Genomic DNA, 21,237 nt, shown 5'->3' on the forward strand with positions numbered 1-21,237 from the left:
GTTCTAAATGTAGTCATACATACATGGTCTTTCATTCAACTAAAGCCACAAAATGTAAAAGATGGATGGAATTTGGCGGTCTATTCACATGCTGGCTATTATTGTACATATAGTCTGTGAGGTTACCTCTTATTAATATCGCCAAGCCAAAATTTTTTTGGTCTCTGTGACAATTAAATTTTAAAAATGTTGGGTTGTCATAACAACCAGGAATAACAATAAAGCTTAATTACAGACACCTGTGATAACTGTTATAGCTGTTTATTGAAGCCTAAAGCTAAAGTACAGTAAATTATCAACATCCAGAGGTCTGTTTGTAACTACGGGTCGTCTGTAAGTCGGGCGTTCTTAAGTAGGGGACCGGCTGTACTTTGGTTTTCTTTGCGAATCTCTATTCCGATGTGACAGGTACCATTTCAATGAGTTTATCCATTTAGTGCAGGGCAATAACCCAGCAGATTCCTGCACCTACATCATTACTTGCCAATGCAACTCATCTACTGATTGACATAAATTGCATCCACTATCTATAGTGCCCTGCATAACTGTCTATTCCTCCTAACCCTTCGCCTGGACCTCCATACCCTTTAGCTAAAATATGCATCTACACGTATATATATATGTGTCGTGTATACATAAAGTATTACATTCCACTCTACAAAGCTTAGTTATATCCACAAACCCTCTGCACATAGAACTAAAATCTACACTACCTGTAGAAAGACAGATGCAGTGTTTCAGCCCCATAAAAGATTATAAGAGGAATTAGTCCCACGAAGATACAAAAAGGCAATATCTCATGTATAAAGTGAATCTGTAATATGATTTGTCCATAGAACATCATATCCAGCAAAATGATACAACTCATATAGAAATCTACATCTGCAGTATAGTTATACAAGCCGTGCTCTCCATGGTGCTGAAATCATCACTGTTTCAATCAGGAGCTGGAGTCTAGACAAATGCTTTGCTATGTAATCTCTTTAAAACCTACTATAGCACTAAACTACACATACTAAAACCATCAGGGGTTCTTAGATACACAGCATGCCTGTGTGCATTCAACTATGTGTTATGTGCAAATTTAGCTAAATGGGACCTAAAGACAGAAGGGTATGAGAATGCCCTGGAGCTTTACTATATACAAAAAGTACAGTGCATGGAAATCCATAGCAGTGCATGTGAATCCAGCTAGTGGAAATACTCCACCAGTGCTGCCCTCCCCAGCTCTCAAATCCCCATTACCTCATCTAGAGACCCTGAGCACATGCTAGGGTAGAATGCACAATTTTATTGAATAGCACTCAGATAAGACTAGAAGCAGATGTTATAAAATGTAGAATTTAATGGTGAATGGGATGGAAGTGGGGACTTGATAAATATATATTTTATGTGTTTATGTATATTCTATCTACAGGACCCACTGCTGTGCTGCTCTCCATGGGCTAGTCAAATCCTCAGTATTAGGAGGAAACATACTAAAAGATTATTTACTACAATAGTACAATGAGTATACATCATATTCATGAATACACAATACACTGCTTCAATCCTAAGATGGGTTATAGAGTTTATTGTATTTATATTTTAGTACTATTTAGTGATGCCATTCCTGAAACAACATACACAGACATTTAGAAGAGTAGAGTAATGTACCCAGCAAGCCAAGCACCTGCTACCTCCTACTCACAGTGATCCATTCACATGGCAGAAATATGCCTGCCATCTGCACAACCCCAGGCAGCTGCCCATAGAGGGCCAGAGTGGGTAACACACGTTCAGTACCAGGACAGACTTGGCACTCTTGGGCACACTTGTGCTGCTTCTCTCCTTAACACAAGTCAAGCAAAAAACAACAATGGCACTGCACACGTACAATGGGTAGAGGGTTATAAAAAGCTAATTACATCACCAGGAAAGGAGTAAATGCTCATACATTAAATATACTCAGGGATTTACTGTGTCCCTAGTTTATGGCTGATGTTTACATTTTCTTTATGAATACAGAGAGATATTAATATGAGATTTGTATATTAATATTGATTATCTTACAGGCATTGGTTGTAATGTTGTAGATGAGGACTAATAATGCATGCACATGTGAGGTCTGTGTACTCTAAGCTCTATATATACAACATATGCGGACAAAACAATTGTTATGATAAAACACCGCAAATAGTCATAGAGGTCAAACAGTATCCTTCAAGGCGAATGTATCATTATCATCGTACAATAAAGGTATACAATTTAGAAAACTAATACTGCAATATTGTACATTACAAAAGACGTCACATATACAATGTGTTGTTCATAATTTATACATGGATGGATAAATAGATAGATGGATAAAATTTGCTCTCCGTACAAACATACAATATGATGCATAGTGCACATATACATTGCAGATCATAACATTCTGCTTAGAAATGATGTATACATGCTTATGCATCAATGGATATATATATATACAGTATATAATGTAATGTATGTGAACCCCTTTTTTTTTTTAATTCTTTATTTATATAGCGCACACAGGTTACGCAGCGCTGCACAAGCATGTGAAATTGGTCCCTGTCCCCAATGGGGCTCACAATCTAAACAACCTAACAGTATGTTTTTTTGAAGTGTGGGAGGAAACCGGAGTACCCGGAGGAAACCCACGCAAACACGGAGAGAACATACAAACTCTTTGCAGATGTTGACCTGGGTGGGATTCGAACCCAGGACCCCAGTGCTGCAAGGCAGATGTGCTACTCACTCAGCCCTTATTGATTGTACATCACATTGGAATGAATGGTGCCCTATAAATGAATATATAATAATAATAATAATAATAGAATATGCTCTCCGTAATTTACAAACATCCAGTATAAAGCACAATGCACATTGCACACCAACATTTCAGATATACATGGTATATACATGGGTTAGCCACAATTTATGCATGTATGAACATCTAGATAAATAGAGATGTAATGCATATTGCACATATACGCTGCAATATAGCATTTTGTATATACAGGGTATATATGCATGGATGAATAAATAGACATATGATAGATAGAAAAATAGACACATGATAGATAGATAGATAGATAGATAGATAGATAGATAGATAGATAGATAGATAGATAGATAATGCTCTCCATAAATTACAAACATCCAATGTAATGTATAACTCACATATACATTGCACACCATAACATGTCGCATTTAAATGGCTATACACATGGGTTGTACAAAAATTTTTGCATTGATGAACAAATAGATACTGTAGATAGATAGATGTATATAAAGTATGCTCTACGTAGTGTGTAAAACCATTCTACATAATGCATGTTGTACACCATAACATTTAGCATTTACATGTTATATCAATGTGGTGCCCACAGTTTATGTGTCAATGAATTGAGATAGATAGATAGATAGATAGAAATATAGATAGATGCTCTCGATAATTTACAAACATCCAATGTTATGCATGACACACATTTACATTGCTCACCATAACATTTCACATATACCTGGTCTGCCCACAATTCACACACAATTGAACAGATATATATATATATATATATATATATATATATATATATATATATGAGTATGTGTATGTGTAGCATGCCTTACATAATATTCCACTATAAAGCATAATACACGTTCCCTGCATGCACACTTTAACATTTCACATATATACATGTGTTGTCGATACATACATATGTTGCATAAAAGCTAGCAGTCCCCAATGTACAGAATCCACACATCCAGTGAACAGAATTTGTCGTATATTATATGTGTACCTATACATGCTATAAACAAACAGCACATCAGTCCTCCGCGAGGGCTCACATTTAGTTACTATAGGTGTATAGTAAATAACACATGCATGCTGCATCTTTTCTAGGTCAATGTTGATAAACATACCCTCCTCAGTATACACAGGCTATTCCACATGCCATCTGCAGCGTACATCTATACATGTATGATGCAATGGCTGTACAATACAATCACACTGCATTACCACTGACATCATATAGCAGTACCTGATCATCCAGTTGTGGGGGCACAGGATCCTTCCCAGCCAGAGTCTCACATCCCTAGTGCAGAGATTGCTTCATCCCCCTGCATGGACACACACACTGCCCACCCCAAACTGTAGGTGTAATCCATTTACCAGCCGTCTCTGGTGCCAAACAATCAAATCCTCTGTGATGTATTTATGGTCTTTACTTCACTTCTGAGATTCCTGCTTTTCTCTACCTAGGCTCTTTATTGGTAGGGTTCAATTACCTATATGCAATCTCCCCCTATAGATCTAATGTGCTTTTCACGTACATAGAGGTATAATATAATGTGATATATAGTATGGATAATCTAGTATATACTTAGCGCATTGCTGCACCTGCTGCTGTATATTATTTCTCATGCATTGCTATGCTGTCAGTCTTGGACCACCTTCCTGACAAGGTTTAGTTATACGCTATTTTATATTTGCATGATGACATTAATAATCAGCAATGTGTATACTATATACTACGCATGTCCAGTGCATCCCCTGTCCTTACATGCCCTGTACTCTTACCCTTGGCACCGGTCGGCTCTGTGCCATGTGCACACATGTGAAGAATTCAGCCCCTGAAGTGAATGTCTCCAGTACCTGTTCCTTCTCTGTGGTTTCTTTCCTGTGTGTTCCTCACTCCCCTCCTCCTCGTTGTTTTCCCTCACTACCTCCCCCTCCACCTTATTATTTTATCAATTGTGCCCCCTCTGTTATCCCTAGCAGCCAATCAGCAGCTCAGTCAGGATGGAAGTGGCACCGGGCAGGGAGGCTGTCTGGTCCCTGGCTCTTATCAGGATGGCACATCTTGGCTGAAGGTGAAGGAAAGAGAGGCAGCTGTGTCTGCACCCCTGACATCACCATCTTACAGGACCGCTGTGTAAGAGGAGGGACCTGGGAGAGGGAGATGGTGGAAGGAGGGATAGAAGTGGAGAGAGGAGGAGGAGAAAGGCTGATGGAGCTGGGAGGGAGGGAGAAGGCTGCGTTCAGCCTACGCTACACACAGGTCTCATTACTTACGAGTTAGGGAGAGGGGGAATTTTTGGAGTGGAACTTGGTTATAAAGCCCCGCAACATTATACACGGTCACTGAAAAAATTTCTGTGCAAAAAATTTACACATTCTTTTAAAATCTCTTACATACTACTATGAAAGTCAGCAAATACTACAAAAGCACATATTGCTAGTTTTTATATGCGGCACATTTACTCATATTTTCTAGACATCAAATTGGATAATGCTAGCTAAGAAAATGAATCTCATCTTTACATGGTCTAGTCTAAGAATATGCTATCTATTAACTTACACTGCACCGTGAAAAATGTATCCAAACCAGATAATACCACATAATACATGTGGTGAAAAGCTTAAAAGGGTTGTCTGAAGGTTTAAAAACATGGCAGCTTTTTTTCCAAAAACAGCTCCTGACAATGGTTCGTGCTGGTGTTGCATCTCGGCGGTATAGATATGAATGGATCTTAGTTGTAACACTATGCACTAGCCATGGCCAGGTGTGGAGATATTTTTGGAAGAAAGCAGCTGTGTGATAGGTAGCCATGTGGCTACCTATCTACTAGGGGGTATGTGCTGTGGCTAGCTCTCTCCTGGGGGGTATGTGCTGTGACTATATGTCTACTGTGGGGCGTGTCCTATGAATACCTATCTACAGGGGTTATGTTCTGTTGCTACCTATATACTGAGAGACATGTGCTGGGCTACATATAGTATACACTTTATATGCATTGTTAATGCATTTTGCACATTATGTCATATGAACACACCTTTAATGAATAAATTAGGGGTGCCGTATATAATCAGTTCAAAGGGTGCAGTGTATTTAATAAATTGGAGGTGCTGTACTTGCTATAATTCATTCCAGGGAACTGTGTATAGGAGAATTAATTTATAAAGCTCTTATATGCAATGTGGCATAATAAAATAAGATGAGAACTAAAGTGTGGGGGGAGGCCCATGAATGTTATCAGTCAGGGGCCCCAAAATTCCTTGTATCGGCCCTGATTATAAAGTCTATAAGGGTTGCTCCATTTTGCTTTTTCCTCTGTTCCCATCTTGTACTCTTATGAGTCACCCCCTTATAAGACTTGTTTGTACCCCTTCCTCCATAGTATAATTGAGTGGCCTAAAACAGATAAAAGGAGAAGGCAAAGTAAAACTAAGTCCAGTAAAAACTATAGCAGCAAGAGAAGAAAATCCTCTGCAGCTCCAACCTGCAAACTAGTAGCTAATGACATTGACTTTAAATTCTCTAGATAATCCAAAAAATAATCCATTAACTTGAAGGAGTAGCTATATACGTAAATGTCCTGAACTATGAACAAATTTATGTTTTTTGTTTTTTTTTATTCCTTTACAGAAATTATGCCTGGCACATGTTCAGTATTGCATTATAGCCCTAAACAAGGGTATATAATGTACTCCATTATAGCCTAAACTGGAGGTAGACACATTACCAGAGAATTCAGAAGCCAGCTGGACAATCCAGAAGCATATTGAAGCAGCCAACTTGTAAAGACACCAATAGAAAACAATCTAAAGATGTGTGGGTACATTGACATTCTAGTAGCAGAGCTGACGGTGCCCCATACAGATACATAGCCCACAGTTTATGGAGTCATAAAGGGAATCATTTCACCAGCTTTTACCAAACTAAACCAGCAGCCCTGTCACATAGGGTATGATATATCCTTTCTAACATTGCCTCTTTTATGTCAAATCTCTTTAGCTATATAAAAATCTCCTACGAAATCATGTAAAAAGAAGCAGAAAATTGTCTCCTGAGTCATTCTTGGAGGCTGTAGGAGGAGAATTAATGTAAAAGCCTAAACCTTGGTCTCTATAGCAGAACCACGGTTCTGGTATCAGATTAAAATAGAATCTCATCATTAAAATCGCACCAGGCTTCTTGTTCTGTAAGCTACAGAAGCCTCTCAGCCTGACTCTTCTCTGGCAAATAACAGTTTTCTGCTCTATCCCACATGCCTTTGGGGGAGATTTTTTTATAGGTAAATAGGTGAGATTACACATAAAAGAGGGAAAGCATATATCATACCCTTCCTGAGGGTGCTAGTAATTTAGTGGAGTAAAAGTAGAAGAAAGGTTTTCTTTAAAGAGGATCTGTAAGGGCGATTTGGGACACTAAACAACCCACATGTCCATATGGACCTATCCCATCTCTTGTGCTCCCTGTGCCTGCCCAGTACTTCAGTGAAGCTGAAGCAGAACACTCCGGCTTCATAGTAACCACGGCACATGCACAATGAAGCCAAGGTGTAGTACACTGGCTTCACTGCGCAGGGGTGGAGAGCGCTGGACCAAGGTAAGTATACACATTTTTTTATTTTAATAAAAGAACATTGGGACTTGCTAAATGGCGATTTGGGACAGTAAATCACCAGTCCATTAGGACGTGGGTGGTTAAGTGTCCCAAATCACCTTGACAGGTCCTTTTTAAATTACAAACACATACCGTAGATTTACTTTTGCATTCTCAAATTCCAACGGACACAACTTTTAACATTTTTGGTTGAGGTTTTGCTTTTCTCAGGATCTCAGGGCTGAGATAAAATACCAGAGACAACCTGGCAGAAGAGTGCCACTGTTTCTAGAGTCTTCTTCAACGTTAAAAAAACGAAACCTCCAAGAATATCTGTGCTTACTACACTAATTACATTCTACCTGCAAACATTTACTTTACTCGATTTAGCTGTCAAATACCCAATGTAAATATATAATAAACAGCATGTGGCATAATGGAGTGAGGTGTGGCACAAGGGATCCAGCCTGGCACTTCTCACATGCCACTTCGTTGAAAACAGCAAAATAACAGATGTTGTGGGAGTAGTTATTATGGAGGGAGAACAACCCTTCTTATATAATATAACGCGATGATATAACTTTACGATGTTCACATATAAAACTTAATAATTCATGCAAAATAAGCTCCAACTAATACTATCATAGTATGAAGTAAATAAACTAATCTGTATTAAAGGTTCATATGACGTCAATAACATTACTCCAAAGAGCATTGGAGAAGCCTCCGGAGGTTGAGGTGTGAGAAATCCCATGTACATACCTGCTTTTATATTGTAAAGCCATGTGCCTGAATCACTGATAGATAACTATGGTCACTAACCCGGATTTCCATCATTATCTCTATTGCACAACTGCAACTCTTAGTATGACCTTACAGCCTGGAGGTTGTAGTATTGCAAAATCTGGAGCCACAAGATGGAGACAAGTGACATGGTAGCAGTCCATGAGAAAACCAGATCTGGTCTGGTTACATTTTACATTTGATGTAGATCCCCTATTTTCCCCTGGGCTCTAAGACAGGGCGGCGCCAACACCGGGTATACCTGGGCAAGTGCCCGGGCCCAGAGCTACTGGGGGGGGGGGGGCACACAAGGCTGTACATAAGGAAGCCATGGGGGTGAGGGGGGGCTGTATCTAATTAATCTGTAAGGTGTGAGGGGGCTGTTTGCTATGATAAACTAGGGAACAGGAGACTGTAGCCAACCAAGATATGGGTATACACATATGACAGACTAATGGTGTGTTCATTCAAAGATATTGCAGATTCTTAGATGCGAAAATTACAACTAATATAGTTGGTTATTACATCTACATTCACATATCTGATCATGGCTGATCATGTGGAGTGTGACATTGATAATTAGAGGTAATTCTTCATTGGTTACAGACATGGTCACAAGTACCATGGTAGCAGACATCGCAACTTGTACCTGCCATAGGGCCCATCACTACACATGAAGAGCAATTAGTAACGACTACAGACAATGAAAAATTAAACCCATTCCTATGTGCTTTATTTCTTCTCTACAACATTACATGTTTGGATTATTACTGTTATCATTATTCCTGTGTGTGACATAATAATATGTTTTTATCCAAAATTCTATTATATTGTACACACGCTTTATCACTATACTAGGGTATGTATTACCCCTTCCCTTTGACATCACTGTGTATATTATCCCTGTTCTGTGTCATTGCTGATTGTCTATACTTGTGCCATGACATCACTGTGCACATTATTCTACTAGCGTCACATTGTCACCATATGCCTTATCTATGTATTGTGATATCGCTGTTTTAAGTATCCTTAAGTATGCACTTATCTGTGTATTGTAACGGAGCTGTTGTATCTGTATTTTGGCATCACTGTGTGTATTATCCCTGTATTGTGACATCATTGTGTAAAATATCCCTGTACTGTGACCTCATTGTGTGCATTATCCCTGTACTGTGACATCACTGTGTGTATTATCCCTGTACTGTGACATCACTGTGTGTATTACCCCTGTACTGTGACATCGCTGTGTGTATTATCCCTGTACTGTGACATCATTGTGTGCAGTATACCTGTACTGTGACATCACTGCGTGTATTATCCCTGTACTGTGACATCGCTGTGTGTATTATCCCTGTACTGTGACATCACTGTGTGTATTATTCCCTGTACTGTGACATCACTGTGTGTATTATGCCTGTACTGTGACATCACTGCGTGTATTATCCCTGTACTGTGACATCACTGTATGTATTATGCCTGTACTGTGACATCACTGCGTGTATTATCCCTGTACTGTGACATCGCTCCGTGTATTATCCCTGTACTGTGACATCATTGTGTGCATTATACCTGTACTGTGACATCACTGTGTGTATTATCCCTGTACTGTGACATCACTGTGTGTATTATCTCTGTACTGTGACATCACTGTGTGTATTAGCCCTGTACTGTGACATCACAGTGTGTATTATCCCTGTACAGAGACATCATTGTGTGTATTATACCTGTACTGTAACATCGCTGTGTGTATTATCCCTGTACTGTGACATCACTGTGTGTATTATACCTGTACTGTGACATCATTGTGTGCATTATACCTGTATTGTGACATCGCTATGTGCATTATGCCTCAACTGTGACATCATTTTGTGTGCAAGCTGTTTACCCCGCTCTTGTAATGTCAATACGTGCATTATCCCGGCTCTTGTGACATCACTGTGTGTGTTATATTGAACTGTGATATCACAATATATATATCTCCGCTGTTGTGACATCACTGTGTGCATAAAGTCAGCTTTTGTGTCAGCACAGTGTGCATGATTGAAGTGCTGGGACATTACTTTGTGCATCCCCTGTGCTATTGTGTGCATTATCCTTGTACTTCCATCATTCTGTTCCTTATTCGTGTACCAACATTATTATTTGTACTCATATAACCGTAATCTCATGACGTTGTGTACTTGCTGTAGAAATTGTTATGGAGTAGTTTTGCACCATTCCAAATTTTCCCCATGGTAACGTCTTATACCCCTGATCAGAGATGTATTGTGGCTACTGGTCATCTGTATCAAATTTTTTTATCACCTTCTTATTAAATGCACAAATCAGTGTAACTTCCATAGAAAACATATGCACCCTTTCGGGGTTTTTTTCAAGAAAAATGCTCAAACTTTCCCTGACAGAAGGGCAGGGATATGTAACCCTTAACTTTCCATTTAAACACAGTGTTGTGGGTATTATTGAAGTAAGGCTTGATGCATACACTAAAGCACATGTGTGCACAAACACCAACGCAATGGGAAAAAATAGAAACCTAGTGATAAAGGTGTGACTTGCCTACTAATCAATTAAGATCCCAGCATGCTTAAGGTCATGAATAAATATGCTGAAAAGCCCTGGCTAGGAGGCTCATCTGTAGCTGGAATTGGAAATTAACTTCGTGAAGGGAAATAATGAAGCCTAATAATCACCAGTGGACCTGTGAGCTGCCAACTGTTGGAAAACCACAACACTAAGTAATAGTAATAGCTGAAGGTGGTGAGTGTATGTTGGCTTTATAACAACTGAGGAGCTAAAGAATAGAATCCACTAATCCACTGCTTACAGCCCAACACCGTGTAGGGCGTTAGCGTTTGCCAGAGAGCAACAAGATTGTCAAATTTTTACATTGGTGCCCTGTGCTCTTCGCGAATGAAGGCAGGTTCACCCTGAGCATAGGACAGACATGAGTATGGAGTTGCTGAGGAGAACAATCCTCCAGCATGCCCAGTTTGACTGTGGGTAAGTAATGGTGTGGAACTTCTTTGGAGGGATGCATTAGCTACTGGAATGAGATCCTCAGACCCATTGTGAGACCATATTCAGGAGCAGTGAGCCCTAGTACATGAAAGTTCTAGACCTGTCAGCATTGCCTGTATGATGACAGCATTGATGCTATGGACTGGCTTGCCCTTTCTTCAGACCTGAATCCAATCGAGCACATCTGGGACATCATGTCTCGTTCTATCCCCAACGCCACACGGCATCATAGACTGTCCAGGATGTGAAGGATGCTCCAATCCAGGTCTAAGAGATCCCACAGTTGAATTATAGGCTTCCTCATCAGGAGAATGTTAAGGAGCCTAGAGAGGTCATACAGGCACGTGGAGGCCACACACGCTACTGAGCCTAATTTCCTTGTCATGAGGCAGTTCCACTAAAGTTGAAGCAGCCTGAAATTTGATTTTAAACTTTGACTTTGAGTATCATTCCAAATCCAGACCTCCATGGGATTTCATTAATTTTTATTGATCATTTTTATGTTTTATTGTTCTCAACACATATCACTGTTTAATGAATAAAGAATATTGATTGATATTAATATCTAGGATTTGGTATTTTAGTGTTCTTTTTATTTTTTGAGCAGTGTATATATTGATGACCTTCCCATAGATAGCTGATTCTCAATGCCTTATGCACTGCAAGCTACATAGAACACGTATGTGGTTGCATAGATTCTTTCTATGGTGTCCTGGCTGGGCCAGTTAATTGAAGCTCACTCCACATTTTCTTAAAGATGGGATAAGTTTTTTATTTTTCAGTTGTCAGACCCACCTAAATGATGCACTACAATAAAAAAAATGGAGGACCTTTGTTTTCATGTATATGTCTGGGAATTATCCAGGAAGTTTTATTCCTGGTCCACATGCAACATCTGGCTGTTTCATCCCAGCAAAATACAGAGCACAGATCTGGAAGCAGTTGCCTTAGTGATCTTTGAAGTGGCTGAAAGTTGTAACCATAGACATGGTTCCAATCCACTTCAATAAAAGTCAATCACACCATTACAGCTTCAGGGCCATTACACAGAGCATGGAGCCAACTTTCTTTGGCCGGAACAGCTGTTCAGTTCAAAGCCCAGGGGTTGGCCTCTCACCTTAAAGATATTGGTGACCCATCTTGAGGATTTATTAAAATCCATGTACAACCCCATTAAAGATCTACAGTTTTTTTTTATTACTTCCCATCTAATTCAGTTAAGCTTTTTGTCTCACACTGAAGTTATGAGTTTTATTTTTCATATCAGAACTGCTGTATAATAAGCAATGTGCAACATGTATCTAAGCAACACATGAACTATGAAGACTTGGATGATGCATTGTGTGCTTTCAATGTCAAGAGATGTGAGAGATGAGTAATATGTTAGCAATGAAACAATGATAGGCACTGTTTTCAAGGAAATATGAGAATAGGTTTACATCATGTGGGTGTGATGGATCCCAAATGTGTTCTGCAGGTAATTAAACTTTATTTATATTGATCTTTTTATGGAGATTATTTTAACAAAAACACATGATTTATCCCAAAAAGCCATTTTATTAGGTTAGGCTGGTCTATACTTCAAGAAACTGACTCTCCATGCTTCTCCTATGTAGAAGCTGAAGGTTATAGACTACAACTGGCCAACTCAAGAGAAAGAATTTCTATAATTAATGTACCATAGAATAGGGTCAGAATGTTGTGTAAATGTAACGTTATGTATTGTAATGTGTCTGTACTTGTAATGTTTACCTTTTTGTGTAAAATCAGTAAAACTTTAATAAAAAAAATATCTGGTGTAAATACACATGGAGTTATGTTTAGGTGTACAAACTGCTCATCATGTAATCACGAAGTAATAACAATGGAGCTTATTTACTAAGGGTCCCGTGGACGCACTTTCGTTGGACATCCAGACTTTCGTTTTAAGTAAATGAGCCCCAATATGTTCTTCAGATGGGATTTTGAACGATGAATATATTCTCATTGTCAATTTTTGATTGGAAAAAATTATTTTCACACTATGGGTTATTTGCCATGGATAACAAATATAAGATTACCACAGTCACAATGTCTTGTGTGTTTATCCATGCTTGATTCTGCTAGTTTTCCTTTAACTACAGTACCTGTATTTCTGGTTTCGAAGGACACAGAACCACAAACATGATATAATCTGATTTGACACCAAAAGCAAGTTACTAGGTGCTATAGAGCCCAAGATAGGGGTCCCCCCTGCAGCCTCTAAACTTAACTCACAGTCAAATATGACACTTTTCTGCTTATTTTCGGATGACTATGAAGTAAACGGGTGAGATTTTAGAGAAAAGAGGGAATTCTAGAAAGGCTGGTAGTTTAATATATGGTGACCAGTTCCCTTTAAGATATCCCTTCTCAGAGAGGTTTGTCATCGTGATAGATTATCTGTAAGCATTTTTATGATTATGAGAAGCTGAACTACATGAGTAAAGTAAGTTTTAGTCTAATCAATCTCCAGATATAAAAATAATCATAGCGCAAAGTGAAGTTCTGTCATTCTGTTTTGCAATTGTCAATGCAGTCAATTACAGAAATAATTAAATAAAACAGAAATGAGATTATAAACCATTGCATCCATAACTGGCATAGTTACCTCTGACTTCTATCATCGATAACACTGTACCACCATATTACCACATGGCTTTACTGTATTTAATGATAATAATGCAGCTTTGATCTTTATTTCGGATACAAATATGGTCTGTGCCCTTCAGTGTAGAACAAGCCGGTGACAGACATGCTCCTCTCTGCCTGAGGACATACTGGATTATATCTTATTTAACATCCATTGTAGATTAAGCCTGGGAGATGAGTGTGTGGCAGGTACAAGGAATTAGCGGTAATTGGATTGCATATTTTACTCAGTTTAACTGTAACTTTTGAATTGGACTGGAAATGAATTTAAGATCTTGTCCAGGTTACATACAAGTATCAAATATAAACCCTCACCCTTTCTAGCCTCTTAAAATACAAACCTTGGATGGATGTGCAATTGACATGACTAATAATCAAAAAAGTAAGGAGTAATGGGACTCCCACTGGAAAATTAGCAGATAACCTAAAAAGGATCTTCATAGTCAAAAATGTTTTTTTTTAATAATACACTCACCGGCCACTTTATTAGGTACACCATGCTAGTAACGGGTTGGACCCCCTTTTGCCTTCAGAACTGCCTCAATTCTTCGTGGCATAGATTCAACAAGGTGCTGGAAGCATTCCTCAGAGATTTTGGTCCATATTGACATAATGGCATCACACAGTTGCCGCAGATTTGTCGGCTGTACGTCCATGATGCGAATCTCCCGTTCCAAAACATCCCAAAGATGCTCTATTGGATTGAGATCTGGTGACTGTGGAGGCCATTTGAGTACAGTGAACTCATTGTCATGTTCAAGAAACCAGTCTGAGATGATTCCAGCTTTATGACATGGTGCATTGTCCTGCTGAAAGTAGCCATCAGATGTTGGGTACATTGTGGTCATAAAGGGATGGACATGGTCAGCAACAATACTCAGGTAGGCTGTGGCATTGCAATGATGCTCAAATGCTACCAAGGGGCCCAAAGAGTGCCAAGAAAATATTCCCCACACCATAACACCACCACCACCAGCCTGAACCGTTGATACAAGGCAGGATGGATCCATGCTTTCATGTTGTTGATGCCAAATTCTGACCCTCGAGAATCTCAAGAAATCGAGACTCATCAGACCAGGCAACGTTTTTCCAATCTTCTACTGTCCAATTTCGATGAGCTTGTGCAAATTGTAGCGTCAGTTTCCTGTTCTTAGCTGAAAGGAGTGGCACCCGGTGTGGTCTTCTGCTGCTGTAGCCCATCTGCCTCAAAGTTCGACGTACTGTGCGTTCAGAGATGCTCTTCTGTCTACCTTGGTTGTAACGGGTGGCGATTTGAGTCACTGTTGCCTTTCTATCAGCTCGAACCAGTCTGCCCATTCTCCTCTGACCTCTGGCATCAACAAGTCATTTCCACCCACAGAACTGCAGCTCACTGGATGTTTTTTCTTTTTCGGATCATTCTCTTAAACCCTAGAGATGGTTGTGCATGAAAATCCCAGTAAATCAGCAGTTTCTGAAATACTCAGACCAGCCCTTCTGGCACCAACAACCATGCCACGTTCAAAGGCACTCAAATCACCTTTCTTCCCCATACTGATGCTCGGTTTGAACTGCAGGAGATTGTCTTGACCATGTCTACATGCCTAAATGCACTGAGTTGCCGCCATGTGATTGGCTGATTAGAAATTAAGTGTTAACGAGCAGTTGGACAGGTGTACCTAATAAAGTGGCCGACGTGCAAAGTCCGACAGAAAACTGGCGCACAGCCTTTGGTAAAAGCACTGAGTTAAAAGTTGGCAAGCTGTACACCACTAGAGGGAGTTCATCTCACTGAGCTAGAATTAGGGGTAGCTGACTGGCAACTCTATGGCAATCCATTACATTACAGCTTTAGGCCTAATTCACACGCCCGTCTGTGGTGATGTTTATGTGGCCGCATATTTGCGAACACATGCTCTATCTTTTACCGCGTGTGCAGCCGTGCACTGCTGTTTTCTATGGAGGGGTCACCTCCTTCTCCTCTTTAGCGCATAGCAGTATGCGTGCCCAGCAGGCATACCGTCGTGTGAATGTACTCTTAATTTCAGGTCCAACTGTTGAAACCTAAAAGCAGTGCTTATTAGTTGCTAGTGGCAACAAAGACAGTAGAGAATTTCACACACTTAATCAAGGATGGGCCGGCCCACTACAGTACCAGAGATTTCTCCTATCGGCCCAGGTTCTCACAGTAAAAATAGTCATTAAGCATTACTGAAGACACTGTAGCAAGGCTTCAAGTGAATAAACCATCTTGTTTCTAACCTGGGGCCCAGGTCTAACACATTATAATGAGCCCCAAATATCATGTGAATTGATCAAGCACTTGACACTGTGATGTATTTTTTATAGGGTGTTTCACAAATATGAAGGATTATTAGATTTTATTGATGAAACATCATTATGGATGGATGGAAGGTAGGTCCTCAAGATCATCATATACAGTGTCGGACTGGGATACCTTGGGCCCACCAGTAAAATCTTCCACTGGGGCCCACCACAGGTATAAGTTTGTTACATGATATTACATATATTAATATAATCATATAAGTACAGAGAATAGTTGAGATGCTCTATGCTAAATATGTATATGTATAAATTACGGAGAGGGTACCTTGTCCAGAAATACTTGTGCAGGGCCTGGGGCCCCACCTAACTTGGGGGCCCACCGGTGGATCCACCTGTTAGCCTGTGGGCCAATCTGAGCCCGATCATATATGTAACTTACATTACAATTCTGATGAAGACAGTTTCATAAATATCCCCCACAAATCTCCCTTTGTTATGGATTTAACATGGTGGAGGGGATTTCAGACTTCACAATGTAAATGGTAAAAAGACCAAAATTTGGATATGTCTTGGACCAAAATTCTGTTTCTCGTTGCACAGGTCTGTATGAGGCGTTAGTAAAAAGTTGGTTTATTGGCCATATTCTCTGTGGTTGGTAAGGTTGCATCTTGACCTTGGATGTCTGTATACATTACCTGACGTTGGAACATTTAAATTTAATTTTCTTGTTTCCTCCACACTTCAAAAACCTTCCCTAAAGGACTACCTATAAAATGGACCATAAGTTGTGTATATCTTGAATAGAAAAATTTTGGGTCGCTCGCGAGGGTCTGTTCATTGGTTCTATATAAATAATGGGTAGCTGGCATCAGCTTTACTGATGCAAGGATGTTGTTTGAAAGCATATTTCATACAAAGAGGCGTAACCCGGCGGGAACTGGCCCCAAAGCTTTTAGGGGCCCTTAAAGTGTTTCTACCCCAAGAGACCAGTTCTATAGATGATACCTAATAGTTGAGGGACTGGTACAGATTTTTCACTAGGACACAGGCAATGCCTCTGCTTCTTATTATTATGTTCGACATTGTCTTTGGGATGATGATCTCAGTAAGGACCTGGGATTACAATGTGCTCATATATTCTGTTTATTTGTGGCTATAAACACCTGAAAGATTTATAAAAAAAAAACCTCCTCCATCGAGCATCTATCTTTGTAAACGGCTTGAATTAGACGTATGTGATTTGTTTGAGCGGTGTGTAGAGCTCTATCTCCTGTGGGACATCATGTCTCCTGGCTTCTTTCCTGTAGGTCACATGATTGCCTAAAAGCGAATGCACAAGAATATTATGGGATGGAGCACGCTGCGGCGTTGCCAAGGAGACGCATCCTAGCAGCAGTGCATGAAGTCAGAGCTAAAGATAGCTCTGACAGCACAGAGACAGAGATTTATACTATGTGTGTATACTGGTGCCTTACTATCTGTGTCAGCATCCTTCTAGGGTTAGCATCTCAGCTCTAAGCGAGTCATGCTAAATATCTAGAATTCATAGAAATATCATATATTAAATTCCCTAATATAAATGCATTCTGTCAATTGACTTAGCATCCAGGACATTTGTCTTAAGACAACATGGGGAGCATTCATTATTGACTCTCCCACAGTTTTTATGTTGTTTTTCCCCCCCATGCTGCTCCTGTTGCATCTAATTAATGAAGTGGGGTTTTTTGGTGGGGGGTTGGGGGGGGTCACAATTTTTGGCACACTCTTAGAGCTACAAAAACTGGTCTATGGAGTTTTATTCACCTTCATAAATGTGGAATTGCTTTTGGAATGCCTGAGCCATATTTATGAACTATTGGTACCACAAAGAATAGTTTTCCTGACTCTCATGACTTTTTGGGCCGTACAATTTAGGCACACTTTTCCTGCACTTATAGGTTACCAAATGTGGAGTTCATTGTTTAGTCGTGTGCCAATTCAATAACCCCTTCCACCAAAATCTTACATCCCAGTGTAAATTACCGCAAAATTTGTGTGCCAAAAAAAAGGGACCCGGAGCCAAAATTGTTGAATACCCGCCCCCCATGCATTTACCCAGCCATGTGCTAGATATCTAACACTATTAGGGGCATTTATTATAATCTTTATGCTAGTTTTTTGATGGCCTTGGGCCCATAGTTGCTTTTGGAATATTTACAAACAGTAGTTTTCCGGTTCTCAGTCCTTTTACTTTTTTTCTTCGGACAATTTGGGCACAGTTGTCGAATCCCTACACGTTTCCTGCACTTATAGGTTCCTGAAAATTTTTTGAATGTGTGATGGGTGCAGTTGGGCGGAGCGTGTGACGTGCTGACGAACAGCCAAACAGCTGTACAGGCGCCTGGATCATTGGCTTTCGGTCCTCCTCTCTCATCGGAGGCAGCTAGGCTCGGTATACCTGTGAGTTGCTATATCTGGGAAAGAGGGAGCACATGGGACGGTTGTGGCTGGAGTCGAATCGGGTGGTCGGTGTACTCTCCGGAGCTGATGGGTTGAGACTATCCGAGTCACATAGCGGTCCCCCCCAGTGGGAGAATTGAAGCCTTGCTTGGTGAGCCATGAGCCGTGGCCTGACAACGTGGGTCTTATACGTCCCAGTGTGGTTTCTCACCTTCATGAATGTGGAGTTAGTTCAGACCATTTTTGGTCATGTGCCAATTCATTAACCCCATTGCACCACAATCTAACATCCTAGTATAAATGACATCACAATTTGTGCGTCTAAAATACAGATGCTATGGGGGATATTTATAATACGCCGGCACTCGTGCAAAGTCGCCGGCGGCAGTGAGTGGGGTGGCGGATTGGGGCAAATAATCGCTACCAATAAGCTAGTGTTTGCGATTATATCAGGGCTTCATAAATATGCCCCATATGACACCATGAATAAATGTCCCCCTGTGACTTACCTGAAATGCTGGAAAAAAATTAGGGTAAATTTACTAAGCTAAATGAACCTAAATTCAGTAAATGCCGCTAATTCTGAATATTTATGATGTTGTTTAAACAGTCTCATGGTTTTTGCCAGTATTGCAACTTAGCTTGATTCATCTTGATTTAGCTTAGTTGAAATACCAGTACAAGCTATAGTCAGGTGTGGCGCTCTTTTAGCAGCCATGTCTTTTAAAGTAAACCTACCATCACGGATCTACCTAATAAGTTAGATCCAATGGCAGGTTTCTTTACTAGGAACAAGTCCTATACTTTATTTCAAAATCTTGAGTGGCCGATATCCTGATAAAAAGTTTATTTTGTATATATCCAAATAACATGAAGAAGCCCCATGTCCCAGTAGATTATTTGTAGCCCTCCTACCCTATCTTCAGGCCGAAAAGATGATGGGTCTGAGCATGCACAGTAGCCCGGGCTTGGGAGCCAAGACCCCGCCGCCTTGAGAGTCCGCTCATGCACAAACTCATTTGCTTCTCGGACAAGTGTGCGCTGAAGATAGGGTATGAGGGCAACAAAGAGGCTACTGGGGCATGGAGTTCCGCTCCACGCCCCAGTACGCCCCTTCATATAATTTGCACATTTACAAAATATATACAAGATATCGACCACTCAAGGTATTGAAATAAAAAGGTATAGGACTTGTTCCTAGTAAAGGAACCTGCCATTGGATCTACCTTATTAGGCAGATTCGTGATGGTAGGTTTCCTCTAACCTCCAAAGCGGGCTGTGCTTATATAGCACGATTCCAGTGGAATTTACAATCTATACTCTCTACAGATTTCCCAATTTTATTAACAAACCAATCAAACCTTTAATAAATGTTTGGTGTGTGGGAAGAAACCAATGAATCCAGGGCAGCACACAATTAAGTGGTACGCCCCGTCCCCCCATATATACTGGTATGTTTGTATGTATGTGGTATGTATATAAATATGTCCATGCAGAGAAGTAGGCAGCACTCCAATGTCCAAGTCACAATAAAAGGTAAAGTTTATTGGATGTGTAGCAAGCCTTGAAAAAAGGTGTAACACACTGAAATATGGCCACACGTACAATTAATTTTGTAACTGCGACTTGGACATCAAAGTGCTGCCTGGTTCTCTGTATGTATTAACTAATGCCTGGACCTCTGGGCTTTGCATCCCTCCTCTTACACTGTGCAGACATGGACTTTCTGCTGCTCTAAATATGTCCACATATATACCTATTACAAATTACATTTAATAAAGGTCCCACTAACATTATACACTAAATCTGTTTGTATACTTCATATAGTTACTATATTTGTACAACATCATGTACCATGTTGCACACCCCAACAGCAAACCGAACTGGGATGAAACTGTAAAGTAGAGAGTCTGCCCCTCATACTTACAGCCTGGATGCAGACACTTTCCCTCTGCCATCTGTGTCTAGAAACCAGCACTGCAGCATGAGACTCGCTCTACCTATGTGTACATTCTGCTGTGAGATCGCTGCTAGGGACTTTTAAAGAAGCACAGACATTTAGGGCAGCAGATTTACTAACACCCTGAGGCCACTGCCTCAACTCGCTCATGGTAGATGCAGAATCTATAATAGATGCAAGAATGTATTTTGCTCCTGAGTACTAGAGAACCCTCTATAGTCCCCAGGCTGTAACACAAAAAGCATCCCCTTTTACACCAGGGTTGCAAAGGAACAACAGAAGTATAAATTTGTGGAGCTGATTTTGGAACCAATCACTTATAACTTAATTACCAGATACCTATTTGACTAATTTTGTTACTGATAAAATTTCCCGTAGACACAAGGATAACAACAAAGTCTATGATGATTCAATAGGAAGAGGTGGCCAGAGATGTTTAGGGCCAAATGGCCGTCACTCTAGATTCCTATTTCTCCCACTGGCTTTGTTTTAGACAGACATATTAAAAATTGGAAATCTGAACTATAGGTTACACTGATCACCAAATGGGAGCCACAAATGCCTCTTGAGCAGTCCTCCATTTCTATGGAATTTCCAGGACAGCTCTCTCCCACATGGAGTCTTTATCAAGCATTTTTCAAATTGTGGGTAACCCACTATTAACTGTAGGTCTTTATTCATTCCATAAATGCCAAATTTTTGTCCCAGATG

General features: G+C 40.1%; 1 protein-coding gene across 2 annotated transcripts in view; it reads right to left on the reverse strand.

Annotated features, from left to right (window-relative positions):
• Positions 1–21,237, reverse strand: part of MAP3K12 (mitogen-activated protein kinase kinase kinase 12) — a 90,644-nt gene that overhangs the window by 43,785 nt on the left and 25,622 nt on the right. The window contains exon 1 of one of the 2 annotated variants that reach the window (XM_072134630.1): positions 4,044–4,935. The exons of the other annotated variant lie outside the window; for it this stretch is intronic. The gene's annotated coding sequence lies outside the window, so the exon portion shown is untranslated. Of the gene's footprint in view, positions 1–4,043; positions 4,936–21,237 lie in introns of those variants that run through there. 2 annotated transcript variants of the gene reach the window in all.

Source organism: Engystomops pustulosus, chromosome 2, assembly GCF_040894005.1.
Source record: "Engystomops pustulosus chromosome 2, aEngPut4.maternal, whole genome shotgun sequence".
Taxonomy (NCBI): Eukaryota; Metazoa; Chordata; class Amphibia; order Anura; family Leptodactylidae; genus Engystomops; species Engystomops pustulosus.